Below are 14,519 nucleotides of genomic sequence, written 5' to 3'. Positions count from 1 at the left end.
ATCCGGTTTAACGTATTTCAATTAAACTAGGAAATAAATCTACCACAAAACGTAAAAATCACTGCGTGTAACTAGAGCTTAAAACTGAGTCATCCTAATTGCAGCGCATCGAATCAGCATAATGGACCGGGTGATAATTAAGATAATTAACCAAGAAATCATCATCTTAATTGCTAACTACAAGAGTTTATACTTTCTGATACTAATTAAGACCGGCTAAAATTCGGAAATTCTTTGATGTTTGAAGACAGAAGCGAAAGAAATTCCAAACTTAAAATAATTATAAGAAAATATCAGGTTTTTGAATATTTTGAAGAGCGTGCCATCTCATTAAATTTTCATCAGGTTTTCAAGAGAATTGCTGTGTCCTAAAGAGAGGAAATTCAATCGATAAAAATTCTTGCTGCACCTCATTTTAGAAGATTGGCCTGATAAAGCATCTATTGTGAAAATTTTCTTTTTCTTACCGATTTTTCTTTCTGAACTAGTAAACTAAGCTTTAGTTATGCGGTGTTTAATTAAATAAGTTTTTGGGTTGATTATAAACGCACTGAATATCAAATAAGATAGACCAAGTTACTTGAATTTAATTAAGTATTGCAGTTCCATTTAATAAAAAGTGTATTTTTCGCTATACCTTTTTTTCGATATTATTTTTTTAAATGAAATAAGTCATTCCATTTAAATTAAGTAAATAATGTATTTTCTAAATACTTTTTTCTTGTTTGATTTTTAATAACTCTCTCTTTTCTTATTGATGTATTAAGTTTGAAAGTAATATTATCTTAAACCATTGTAAAAATTAATAAAAGTGGAATATTTAATGATCATTTTGTTTTATTGAAATAATGACAATATCAAAAAAATATAGCTATTGGTCTTTAATTAAAATGACGAATTTTGTTTTATAAAGTTGATCTGTTCGATAACTTTCTTTAACAAATCAATCTTTAATTAGCTATGTTATTTTAAATTAAATTTAAAATAATTAAATTCAGTACTAGAAGAAACTTTTATTCTAAATAAAATAGATATTAAATAATAATCCGATTTTAATTCCCTACTGTCATTCCAAATAAATAACAATTAGTTAATTTTGTTTTAATTATAAGGATTGGTTAATTTGTTATTCACGTTTACAGTTTATTTATTTTCTCCTAGCCATTTATCTAAAAACAATAACTAAAATATTTTGAGCAATATTATTGTAAAATTTTCGTAGCAATCAACTTATAAATTATTTTCAGAAATATTTCCTTGCTGTAACGGCATTAATAAAACGTTTTGAGTAACTCTGTGGCACGTTTTTATAATCTTAAATGAAAAAACAGGTATTTAAAGTAGTTTTTCTCATATATAAGTTCTTTCAAATGATATTCCCATCCCTTAAGGATTTTCTTTTAAATTCCTTAAGATTCAATTTAAATTGTTATGCAGAACATTTCATTTCTCTAGGGAATGATTTTAAAAAGTTTTGAGCTTTTCAAAACTTTAATTGCAGAAAACTAGAATTTAAAGTGGTTTTCGCATTGATATTTTTTTAAAACTCTCATGGCATTTTTCTTCCTAAGAAGTTTTCTATTGAGCCTAATTTAAGGTTATAAATTTTGCACGCAATATCAAACACTTTGAATTAACATAAATACCAGAAAATTGCCAGCATATTCAGTTTATATATATATATATATATATATATATATATATATATATATATATATATATATATATATATATATATATATATATATATATATATATATATATATATATATATATATATATATATATATATCCTCAGTTCGGACAAGATTGACTCCGCCTTTCATCCCTATAATGGGTTGATAAAATGAGTACCAAGCTTACTTGGGGAATTAGCACTGGGGGTTTCGCGTTCGGCTCACTACCAAACCGGAACATCTGCTCCTACCCCCCAGAACCCAAGGTCAAAAAAACTGAGATGGGCACAGTAGGCCTTAGCGCGCTATGGGCTGTCGCGTCATTGAGTTTTAGAATTTAGTTTTGTATAAAATATCGAAATATTACGAAATACAGCATTGTTTTCAGTGTTAGCAAATTGTTCCATAGTGGCTCAGGGGAAAGAGATCTCGCCTCCCAATGAGGTGACACGGCTTCGATCCCAACGATAGCTGATCGATTCGAATTCCACATCCGGCTCGCACCGACCTCAGTGTTGATGTAAATTTTCCTCAACAGATAGAATGATTATGTGTTAGAGTCGTCTCCTTACCGTCAGGCTAACCGTGGGAGGTTTTCGCGCTTTTCCTCGATTTATAACACAAAAGCGGGTTTGTTCTATCAAAAAGTCCTCTACGAAAGCAAATTTCTTCCAATACTTGATTCAGAAGTACCCTTGTCTTCTAGATTGGATTTAAAATTACAAGGCTACGGAGTTGGACATTAGCATTCGTAAACCCGAAAATTGCGTCAGCTATTTAACGACGGTTATAAAATAAAAATAAAATGTCAGCAAATTATCATTATTGTGAAATTGTTCAGTTCTTTGATAACCCTCATAGAACTTATTATTATACAGGAAAATATCAATTCGATAAATTATTGTTATACTCTCGATAATTACGAAGATCGTATTGGTATTCGATCTTCGATATTTATTAATTATCAGTAATTATTTATTTATATCGAAAAACATGGTTTTCATGATATGATGAGAGAAAATGTAAATGATCATCATAGCAATATTGAAAAAAAATATCGATAGTTCCAGATACATCATTAAACTCTTATTTTTTCTACCTTGAGAGAAACTGAGTTTAAAGGTGAGATTGTCTCGCGTTTTAAGAAAAAAAAATTGCTTCGGAAATAGTTAAAACTTTGAAAGTAGATAATAATTGTTTTGAAGATTTTTTTATGTGTTTTTTTACTTTAGTAAAAGAATCTCGAATTCCATTTCCTGTTTCAACCTATTCTGTGAATGCTTTTTTTAAACCTAAACTAACTAAAAAACGTTTGATAGTTAATGATTTGGTGTTGGAGGTAACCAAAAAAAAAAAAATCCTTAACTAAACAATTGTTAAAATAGATTTAGAGTAAAATCATTTTAACATTAAGCGAGTTTTTATCACAAAACTATTTTTTTTATTTCAGATTTATTAATTTCGGTAAGAATTGATTTAATATGAGACCTATTTTTAAATAGAGCTTTATGTAGTAGTCTCTCAAAGGGAAATGTAAACATACATCATAATATTTCTCAAATTATGAGCAAATCAAAAAGAATAGCAAACTATTTATTACATTTTGTATATTTTTTTAATGTTTTAATTAAGTTAAGTGTTAAAACATTATATTGAAATAAATAAGCTTTGAATCATTTAATTTTGATCAATTTAAAATGGAAACCGGTTAGGCTTATAACGAGACCTTATCAACTATATTTACTAAAAATTTTTGGTAAATAAGCAATGTGTATAAATCAATCAATCTTCATAATTTTAATGAGTTAATTTGACGCATTTAATTATAAACTAATTACAAACGTTCCTCTTTAGTTTGATGATTGAAGCTTGATCAAATTTGTCAAAAGAGTTAAGCTACTTTGAGGCTTGGACAGCGCAACTGAAAGTTATTTTAAATTAGTTAATTATCAGAAATTAATTAAGAAAATGTCTGGTTTTGATGGTTTTCATAGGTTTGCGATTAATTTCTCATTTGTTCCAGCTTTATCAAATTCAACATATCAGACTAATTTTAAAATACAACTGAAAACATATCTCTTTTCCGTGCAGTAAATAAATGAATAAAAATATTAATTTTCCTAATGGACAGAAGAATATAACTGTGGATGTTTGCCCAAATTAATACCTTATTTTTTGCAGATTTAATAAAGGGATTTTAATATAATAATTTTATTGTAATGATTTTTATATGATGATATTAATATAATGATTTTAATATAATAAATTCAATATAAGATCTAAAGTTAATGATTTTTGTTGGTTATAATTCTTCAGTTAAACATATTTTTGAATCATCACAGAACTGTAGAAATATGAACTCAGGGTGTAAAAAAGGTTGGAAATGGTCAAATCTCGAGAAATAAACATCGAATTGAAAAGTGAAACTAGACAAATTTAATATTTTTGAAAAGATATCTAATTGATCTTTTACAGCATCCCCCAGTTGTGGAGACAACTTTGAAATATTTAATATGTACTCCTTTTTATTGCAGATTTGGATTATCCAGAAAAAAGTAACCCTTTTTGAATTGCAGATTTATGCATTTTGCTTCACAGATGGCGGTGAAATCAAGAAAAATTTAAATGGGATACAAACCGTTTAATATCACGAATCTCGATTTCATCATTTTAAATAGTTTATATCCTTTTTTAATTTAGTAAGGGGTTCTTGTTGGACGAGACTATTTTCCCTTTTTCGATCAGATGTAAATTTCTCTCGAGATATTTAACTGCTTCCAAACTTATTTTGCACTCGGTAAATAAAGAAAATAAATGGAAGATGCAAAATCATACACAACAACCAAAAACAATAAGTTAATAAAAAAAGTTTTAAAAAAAGGGAATTTGTAAAAAAATTGGAGTCGATATATATATATATATTCAATTCGTATTTAAGCAAATTATAACTATCCTTATAATTAACTAATCAAATCACGTCACAATCATTATTATAACACTTTATATCTGATCTCAAAACAGTTTGAGTTCTATGGCGAATTTGTACTATTGTTAATGCGCTCACTTCTTAATCAGTTTTCCCGGGTTCGATTCCTAGCTAAGAAAAAAGTATTCATGCACTCATACTCATTTATTTTTATTTAGCCTACTCAATTATGTTAAATATTTTATTATATTATGAGCTCGAAAACTTTTGACGAGATTTGTATCCAAAAACAAGTGAGGATAATGAGCTGATGAAACGTTCGCTCCGAACCTTTCTCAGGAAATAATGATAAATAGTAAATATTTCACTTTGTAAATATCCTTGCCGAATAATAAATATCCAATTTTTACAGTTTTATTTGATAATAAAATAAAATGATAAAGACTTTTTATTCAGCAGTTTAAATGAAGATATTTATTTTTATAAAAACTATTAAATCTTTCAAAACACTTAAACTAAATCATTTAACACATAAATGCGATATTTTTTCTATGGATAAATAGGTTATTATGATGTTAAAAACTTTTGCTTTATTAAGGCGGGACTTCCTAAACTTTTAATCAAATAATCTTTAAGCAAATAGTACCATCAAAAAAGAAAAAAATCGTTAAATATAAGTATTTATGTTATACATTGTTCTGTTTCTTAAATGATGATAAAAAGAGATAGTAAAGATTCTTGAATAAGCAGTTTAAAGGGAAGTTTTTTATTTGAAAAACTAAGAAAAAACATTTCAAGGCACAAAGTGAAATAAATAATTTAGTGCTTATTTTCGATAGATAGTTGAGGAGCGAACATAAGAAAATATTTTTCCGAAGGGAATATTTCGTAATTTGTTGCTGCATATTTTGTGTTATTGCTGCCCAATTTTCGTAATTTGACGAAGTTTTCGCGAATAACGTTTCCCAGGAAACAGTTCAATCAAAAACGAAACAAATCGTTACATTTTAATTTTCAAGATTTACATTGTTTTGCTTTTTAACTGATGATGAAATGGTAAAAAGTTCTTAAAAAGCAAATTAAATGAAGATTTTTTTACCTATGTGTATAATAAATATTTGAAAGCATTTAAGATAAATAATTAGTGCATATTTTTTATAGATAGCCGTAAAGCTAGCAAAAGAAAATATTTTTGACGACAAAAAAGTCACGATGGAAGTTTAGATATTGCTGTACGATTTGATAAAATGCTCTCTCGGAATATTTTTTAGGAACCAGTTTCCGTCAAACAAGAAGAAAACTTTATAAAATTTAAGTATTCCTTTTTGGATCATTATAAATGATGATAAAAAAACTCTTTCTATTTATATTACTATTAAACATTTCGAAATACTTAAATTAAATTATCTAGCGCACATTCCTGACAGATAGTGTAAAAGCAAACAAAAGAAAATTCCAAAGGGACAAATCATTATTATGTTTAAAGAACCTTTGTTTTATTGCAGCATGATTTCCTTAATTTGACAAAATTTTCCCTTGGAATATTTCCCAAGAAATAGATCCACAAAAAACTAAAAGAAAAAAAAACAGAAAATTTAATTTACTATATTTTGCATTGTTTTCTTTCCTTATTGATTATAAAATGAAATGGAAAATATTTTTGTCTAAATAATTTAAATGAAGATCTTTCTACTTATAAAGCAAACTAATAAACAGTTGAAGATACTTTAATTAAATGACTTAGCAGATATTTCCGACGGATAGAAGAGCTAACAAAAGAAAGCATTATTTTTAATCAAAGATTTTTCACTATTATTTCGTAAAAACTTAAGCTTAATTCTGCATGTGCTATTTGATTTGACGAAATATTTCCTCGGAACATTTTTAAAATAAAATTGCTCTAAAAGGAAGAAAACTTTATGAAATTTAAGTATCCCCATATTAATATTGTTTTGTTGCTTATCTTATTATAAAATAAAACGGTGAATACTTTTGAATAAGCAATTTAAATGAAGATCTTTCGATTTATAAGACAATCAAACATTTGAAGACACTTAAAATAAATCATTTAACGCATATTTCCGATGGATAGTGGAAGAGGGAACAAAAGAAAGTCTTTTTCCAAAGGAAGAATTTACCATTATTTCCTAAGAACTTTTGCTTTTATTGCTTCATAGCTGTTCGTTTCAAGAATTTAGTTTCTCATCTTTTGTTAGATAGAGTCATTCTTCATATTTCTGTCACTATATTTATTTTTCTTTGATAAACGCAACAGTTATTCTTTTCGTTCCAGATCTTTTGATTTGTTCGGAGAAAATGATCTTAATAAAGGGTTTTATAATGAAAAATTGCGCAAAAAATAGTTTGAGTTCAATCAGTACGAAGACAAAAAGTTTAAAAGCATTTAAGAGTTCGAATTTGTCTTCTTTTGTATGAATGTATAATAGAGCTTTTAAAATTAACTTTCACTAATTGAAATTTCTATTGTTTAAATAAAAAAAATCGATAAACAAAGTATTCGGAAATGATCTTTTCATCAAAGTAAAATATTTTTAAGTAAGTGATTTTCTAAACTGAACTTTTCGTGTTCATATAAAAAGTTTTGCTAAAATCAAAGTCTGTAGCAAAAAGAGCACTGTCAAAGAATTATATATAGTCGAAAGAAAGAATAAAGTTTAGTGAATTAAACAGTAAAACATGGAATTAAGCTAGATTAAAGCCTTTAATTTATTATACTTAAGGAAAATAACAATAGTCAACATTAAAAGAGTACTTTATTCTCATATATCTAAAGGTATAGTTTTTTTCTTAGGTGTGACCAATAACAAACGCCAGATCAGCCGAAGATTCATTTTGAAATTTTAGATTAAAGGTACTTTTTTTTCTTTCAGGTACTTTTTTCTTGGCATCTATAAATACCAAGAGAAAATACCACACTGACAATGGCAGTTACATACTTTGTAGCTGTTTCATTGTAGTTACTGGAAAGAGTTATCACCGAAATATTAACAGGAATTGAGTAATGGAGTAATAATGAAAGTAATATGAAATAATATTAGTGGAGAAATAATGGGACAGAGGCTATTTAATGTAAGAGTTGAAACAACACAGCACAAACACAAAAAACCTAAATTCGTACTTCGGCAAGCATTTTTTCTCTTTCAAAGCAAACTGCTTTCACTTACGACAACGAAAATCTTTTTAAAACTTCAGTATATCATAATGTTTTGTTTAAAAGTTCTCACGTCTTTTGTGTCATGTTTGAAATTATAAATTTACTGTGTTACATAGTAAGACATAGATATTAGACTTGCTATTTAACTAAATCAACTCTAATAACTTAAGTGTTGATATGGAAATATTAGGAGTGCTATCAGTAATGAATCAGAAGATAAATGGAACGAAAAAAGTTACAATTAACCTCTCGCTTACGGCTGGTACGAAAAGTGGACCAGAACGGCAGGCTTCGTGCTAAATGCCGTAACCAAAAAGTAAATATAGAAAACGTTTAAACCCTTGCAGTGTCACCCGAATCCAGTTCGGGCAATCGGGCAGGAGAAAAGTTAACGTTTCTATTTTGTGAAGCCCGAGCTGAATTCGTTTCTAGCTTAAGATACTTAATTCCCTATTTTCCTAATAGATGGCATTAGTGATCCTAGTTTTTCATTGATTACGACTTCAGTAGAGGGAGGGAAATTGTGGGTGGGAATGTGGGTCAAATGAGGGAAAAGATTTGTAAAATTATTTAGTGAAAATCATATTGTTGTGTTTTTATATTATATTGTACTAGTTAAATTATATTTAGTTTCAAACTTTTGTTTAATTTGCTCTAATTGAATAAGATGTGTGTGTAATCCATTACTTTTTCATGAATATGTAAAAATTATAAATACAGTAGTTATTGCATTTAAAATTTTATTTTTGTAATAAAAACCATTTCCTAACTATTATGATAATATAAAGAACAAAATTAAACGGTAATTTTTTTTTCCCTTTTTGGTCCATTTTTCTGAAATATACGTCACTGTTAGGGGGTTAAAATATATAAAGCATAAGTGCAGTGAATCGAGATCATGAAAAAAACCATTTAGATTAAAAAACCCTCATTAACCTCAACTTTTTTTTCAATGTATGCTAAATTCACAAGCAGAAAAAAATTCTGGTAAAATTACCCTACTATATGGTTAAAAACCAAATTATTCGGTATTTAAACCATTCATTAATTTTTATCTTCATATGGTAAGGATAGAATGTCAATTCTAGTTTTCAAAATTATAGTTCTTTTTACCACACATTTAGTAACAAATTAAAAAATAACAAGCAAATTTTACCTAATAAATGATTTTTATACCATTATCTAAAGTGCCTTGATAAAATTACTAAATCTAACCACATTTATAAAATTTTAACCAACCTTATAAAAACCACATTTTATTGCTAATTTTACCATAATTATTACCAAAGCGTATCAATAAAAATTATGGCGCTTTTTAATGTTCCCATAGAACCAGGAACACGCTAAATTTTACCACATTCAGGAAGCATTGACCATACTTTTTTTACAGTTGATATACAAGTTTGACAAATTTGTTTTACACGGTAATTAATATTAAATCATTATTTCAACCTAATAAAAGTACTTATTGAGTTAATTATGGTACCTAACAATGCTTATAAGTATAATTGCAAATTCTTAAACTTGGACAAATTCTAATTCTTTAAGTTTTGACCTTACTATTTTTCTAAGTTCATGAACTCAAATTCATAATCTTTCGACACACAATGTAACAGATAACCCATTTAATTTTTATCATATCAATTAATTAAGGAAAAGTTAAAGACTTTTAAATTATTTTTTTAAAAATGCAATAGAAGCTAATATTAAATTTGGAGAAACCTTAGTTCTTCAGAGGCTTACTTAAGTTACGTTAATCAGTTACACCAACTAATATTTATATCCAGTCCTTATATATTTTACACTCTTTTTCAAAAAAAGAAGAAAAAAAAACTTCCTTTGTTTACGTATTTGCTTCTAAGAACTCAAATAAAAGTGTCTAACCACAATCTAGAGAAAGCCGATAAAATAATTAAGTTAGGGAAGCCGTCGAAATTGTTTATGTTGCTTTCACATTCTCTTTTCCTTGCTATAGTATAAGCGAATAAAAACTTTTAATTCTATGGATTTTCTTTCAAACGAGTTTAAAACCCATTCAATCAAAAATATTACCATGACAAAACTTTTGAAATTAATCACTACACATTATAATTTTATTATTTTAGTAATAGTCAAAAAATTTATAACATTAAGGTTTGTTATTAGGTTTTTTAAAAATTTGTGTAAAACCAACTCATTGCTAGACCTTCAGACTCGCACAGCTTTGAAAAGTTGGAGAAATGTAAGCTCTTCTTTAGTTCCCGACAAACCAAGACGTGATGCAGTTGCGGCCTTCCGCTTATATACAGGCCACGATTGTCTTTCTGCTTACTTATACCGCATAGGCCTTTCCACCACGCCCTTTTGTCCACTTTGTAAATCTGGAGAGAAATTGGGCAGGGACCACTTGCTTCTATGTCGTGTGTCCCTACTATTCTCAGTGTGTCCCTTCATGGACACACTGAGTCCTCAAGATATTGGGAAGCAAGAGAACTCTTAAGGCAATGACTTCGGTCTTCTTTCTTTGTTATCCTACGTACATTTGTATTCGTTATTTATTTCATCTTTCTATTTGTACCTTTTGCCTTGCCATTGGAAATAAGAAAAAAAAGGTTTATTTGCATGATTACATAAAGAAATACTGAATACTTTATATTTCGAAATTTAAAAGCAAAAATATTGCCATGTCAAAACTTTTGAAATTAATCTCTACTCATTATAATTTAATTATTTTAGTAATAGACAAAAATTTTATAACATTAAGGTTTTTTAACATGTTCACATTAAGTTAAACTGAAAATTTTATATTTCGAAATTTAAAAGCAAAAATACTGCCATGTTAAAATTTTTGAAATTAATCACTACACATTAAAATTTAATTATCTTAGTAATAGTCAAAAATTTCATAACATTAAGGTTTATTTATATGATTGCATTAAGTAAAACTGAATACCTAATATTTCGAAATTTAAAAGCAAAAATATTGTTATGTAAAAAAAATTGAAATTAATCACCTCACATTATAATTTAATTATTTTAGTAATAGTCAAAAATTTTATTACATGAAGGTTTATTTATAAAATTACATTAAGTAAAACTACAAGTTTTATTTTTCGAAATTTAAAAGCAATGCACATCTTATGAATATTTCTCGAAAAATAGCAGTTAAAGAAAAAGTTTGACTTAATAAAAAAATAAAATTATTCAGCAGGTTTATTTTCGATATTTAGTTCTTTTTTTTAAAAAAAAAGGGTGAACACATTAAAAATGCTGTAATAAAAACATTCGGAAAAAAAATTCTCAAAAGGACAAATATTTAAATTTATCGCAAACAAAACTTTGAATAAATAAAATGTTAAAGTTATATTTGAAAACTCATATATTTTTAAAAACTACAGTAAAACTTTCAGAACATAATGTAATTTTGCTCAGCCCCTATTAGATACAAACGAATTCAGTAAAAAATGGGACTCGCCTTCTGTATCAGTTTAAGCTCACTTCAGATAACCCCCCCCCCTCCAAGAAAAAAAATAAATACAGCGGATCGATTTAAAAGTGAAAAGAATTATTTTTCTATCCACAGACACAGGAAAATATGATCATTTTGTTGCGAAGTGACATGAAAGCAGTATTTTTCTTTCTTTTGTAGAAAGCGAAAGCTCAAGAAAATGGTAAAATTTCAGAAAAGAAATCTTTTGATTAAAACTCTTTGAAATGCTCATGGGCGGAATTCAATGCAAGAGACAGTTTTTTTTCCGCTCTAAGCACGTATAGAATAAGTTTATAAAAAGCGCACTAAAGTATTTTTGACTTTTTAGGGATTTAACTTTAGTTGAATAAACTTTAATTAACTGGATTTTATTCAGTTTGAAATTCAATTTCAAAAGAAAAATTGTATGCGTAATTATGCGAAAGCTGTTTTGCTGAAAGTCGAAATACTTAAAATATTTTTCAGGGTTTTGCATTTTAATAGTAACCATTGTTTTAATGAATACTTAAAGGAAGTCTGATTTGTTCCTAAGCTCGCTTTGTTAAAATGTTTTCTGGGAAAAAATTCTTAGTTCGATGTTGAAAACTATGAAGAATTGTTTAAATAAATGGTTTTTATTTGTGAAAGGAAAAATAAATAATTCTCTTTAAGTGGAAAATGTATTGAAAAGCAAAGGATTAAATAGGAATATAATTAAATCATTTTAAGGTGTTAAGGTGTTCAATTGCAGGCCAAGTTATGGAAAAAATGTGCAGGCAACATTGCTGCGTTTTCTGTAAAATCTATTTTACAGTAAACTTTATTTAGCGTAAAATTCATTTCACCATAAAATTTATTTTACCATAAAATCCATTTCACCATAAAATTTATTTTACCATAAAATCCAATTTACTGTAACATTTTTATTTACTGTAACCTTAAAAGTAAAACTAATCAGCAAAAATAAAACTAAAATTAATGTTTTTTTCTGAACTTTGTGAATTTAAATTCTTTAGTGTTCCTGGCAAAGTTAGATTACACGGAGAAATAAAATTCTGGTAAAATTACCATACTGCATAGTAAGGACATTTCTGGTAAAAAAATAATAATTCTGGAAAAATAACAAAAATATACGGTTTAAAACTATTCATTTTGGCGATTTTTCTGCTCACAGTGTAAAGGAGTATCAAAAATTCTGGCTTAATAAATTATTGTTCTTCTTAATATACAATTAGGAAAAAGTACAAAACTGATTTAACAGAATAAATAGTTTCTATGTCATGCTCTAAAGAATCTTGATTAAATTACCAAGTTTTATCGCATTTATCAAATTTTATCACATATTATAAAACCATATTTTATTGTTAATTTTACCAAAATCATTAAAGGGCATCGGTGAAAATTACCGAGCTTCTGAGTGTTCTCATAGAGCTTGAAGGACGAGTTCTGGCAGTTTTACCTTTTTTTTTAAAAAATTAAAAAAATAGACTATATTAAGGGCCTGGCAAAATATAAGGCTTAAGTTTAAAGAATATTTTTTCAACCTGATTGTAAAACTCTACATGAAAATTTCAACAGTATCTGCATAAAAATAACATGTTGATTCAAAATATCTTTGTTATCTTTTTGAAAGCTTGTTTTACAGAGACATTAAAAAATGAGATTAAAGAAAAGAATTTAATAAAAATTCCATTGTTCTCTTTTCTTCCTTTATTTACAATGTCAAGAATATAATTGTAATTCTTACTTTATTTTGCGAATCATCAAAAGTTCTGTGTTGTAATGTAATCCTAAATTAATGAATGTTTTCTTATAACAGAACAGAAGGTTATTAAAGCCATTTCCTTTGTTACAACAAATGTTTCTTCTATTAGACGAATATTTTGTCAGGTATTCTTGCTTTTATGTGTCTAGTTTGTCAAATAGATTGCTTCCAAAAGAATAGCTTTTGGGTAGTTGGCGCATTGGTGTTTGTTTAAAAGATTTGGAATAAAGCCAGATTGCTGGGTTTGTAATTCTAATTGTTTGTTTCTGACAAATAAAATTTCGCGAAGTTGCCAATAGCACACATTAAACCACAAAGGTTAAATGTAGAATTAAACGATGTTACTGAACTTCATTTGATAGAAGTTTTCCGACTTATCTGGCTTCCGTTTCGCCCAATCAGTGACAATTGAAGAAGTTTAATAATATTTTAGTGAGAAAGGATTTAATACAATTAGTATACCACATTTATTTGTCTTCAAAAAACTACAGAGTGTTCCGTAATATATAATTTTACAATTTTTATCGAAGAATAAGTTGAAAAAAGAATGCATATAAGAGCTGAAAATAAAAAGAAACAGTAGCGCTATTGAAATCTGTCCAGTTAAACTCCGTCCACTTTTGTAGCCCGATGATCTACGTGTAAAGTCATACACTTTGCGGCAGAACAGTATAACGAGGACCGATATCGCCCACCCTCGGTCCATACACAGGCTGATCAAAGAAGCCACCTACCTGCTTATTGACGGTAGCCAGTGATGTGTTTTGCTAGGAACCATGTCTGTACAATCAGTTCACTGCCGGACCAGCCAAATAGTATTTCAAATTCCCAATCCCACCATCTTCTGTAAATATTCATTAAATTTCGATAGCATTTTTCGCTTAAATTTTAATTTGGAGTTCGAATTTAATTTAATTAATAAAATTTTAATTTAACTCTTATTTATTCTTAAAACTTTTAACAATACGTACAATGTTAAAAATTAAAAAAATTTCTGATGCACACGCACAACGGGATTTATATTTATATAGTGTAAGTTTTTAGTGTGATCTCGGGTACAGTTTCAGAAAAAATTGAAATAATAAGGTATATACGTATAACATGGAACACCAAATTTATATCATTATTATTTGCAACTATTAAAATTGATAAATAACTTTTTCCTTAAAATAATTAATGCTTTTATCAAAAACTGTAGAAAAAAAAAAGATTTTTACTTTTCAATTGAATTTATTTCATCAATTTATAAAATAAATTACCAAAATTTAAAATAAGTTATAGAAACAACTTTTTAACTATGTTATTGTAGAATAGATTATTTAAGTTTGGTGCTGAAATTTTTCACTAAGAAAAAAGTATGGACAAACTACCACTATATGGTAAAATTTACCGTATTTTTGGCTCCATGGGAACACCAAAAAGCACGGTAATTTTTACTGAAGCTCTTTAGAAATGGTTTTGGTAAAATTAACGTTAAGCTATTATTTTATAATATGTGTTAAAACGTGCTAATATGTGGTAAAATTTGG

General features: G+C 27.4%; 1 protein-coding gene across 5 annotated transcripts in view; it reads right to left on the bottom strand.

The window, feature by feature from the left end:
• LOC107452633 (sodium/calcium exchanger 3) overlaps positions 1-14,519 on the bottom strand; it is a 257,682-nt gene that overhangs the window by 149,059 nt on the left and 94,104 nt on the right. The window lies entirely within an intron of this gene.

Source organism: Parasteatoda tepidariorum, chromosome 12, assembly GCF_982258835.1.
Source record: "Parasteatoda tepidariorum strain Cologne lab strain chromosome 12, Ptep-v5.0, whole genome shotgun sequence".
NCBI lineage: Eukaryota > Metazoa > Arthropoda > Arachnida > Araneae > Theridiidae > Parasteatoda > Parasteatoda tepidariorum.
The sequence above is the reverse complement of the archived record's forward strand: the minus strand, read 5'-3'. Positions and strand labels throughout refer to the sequence as shown.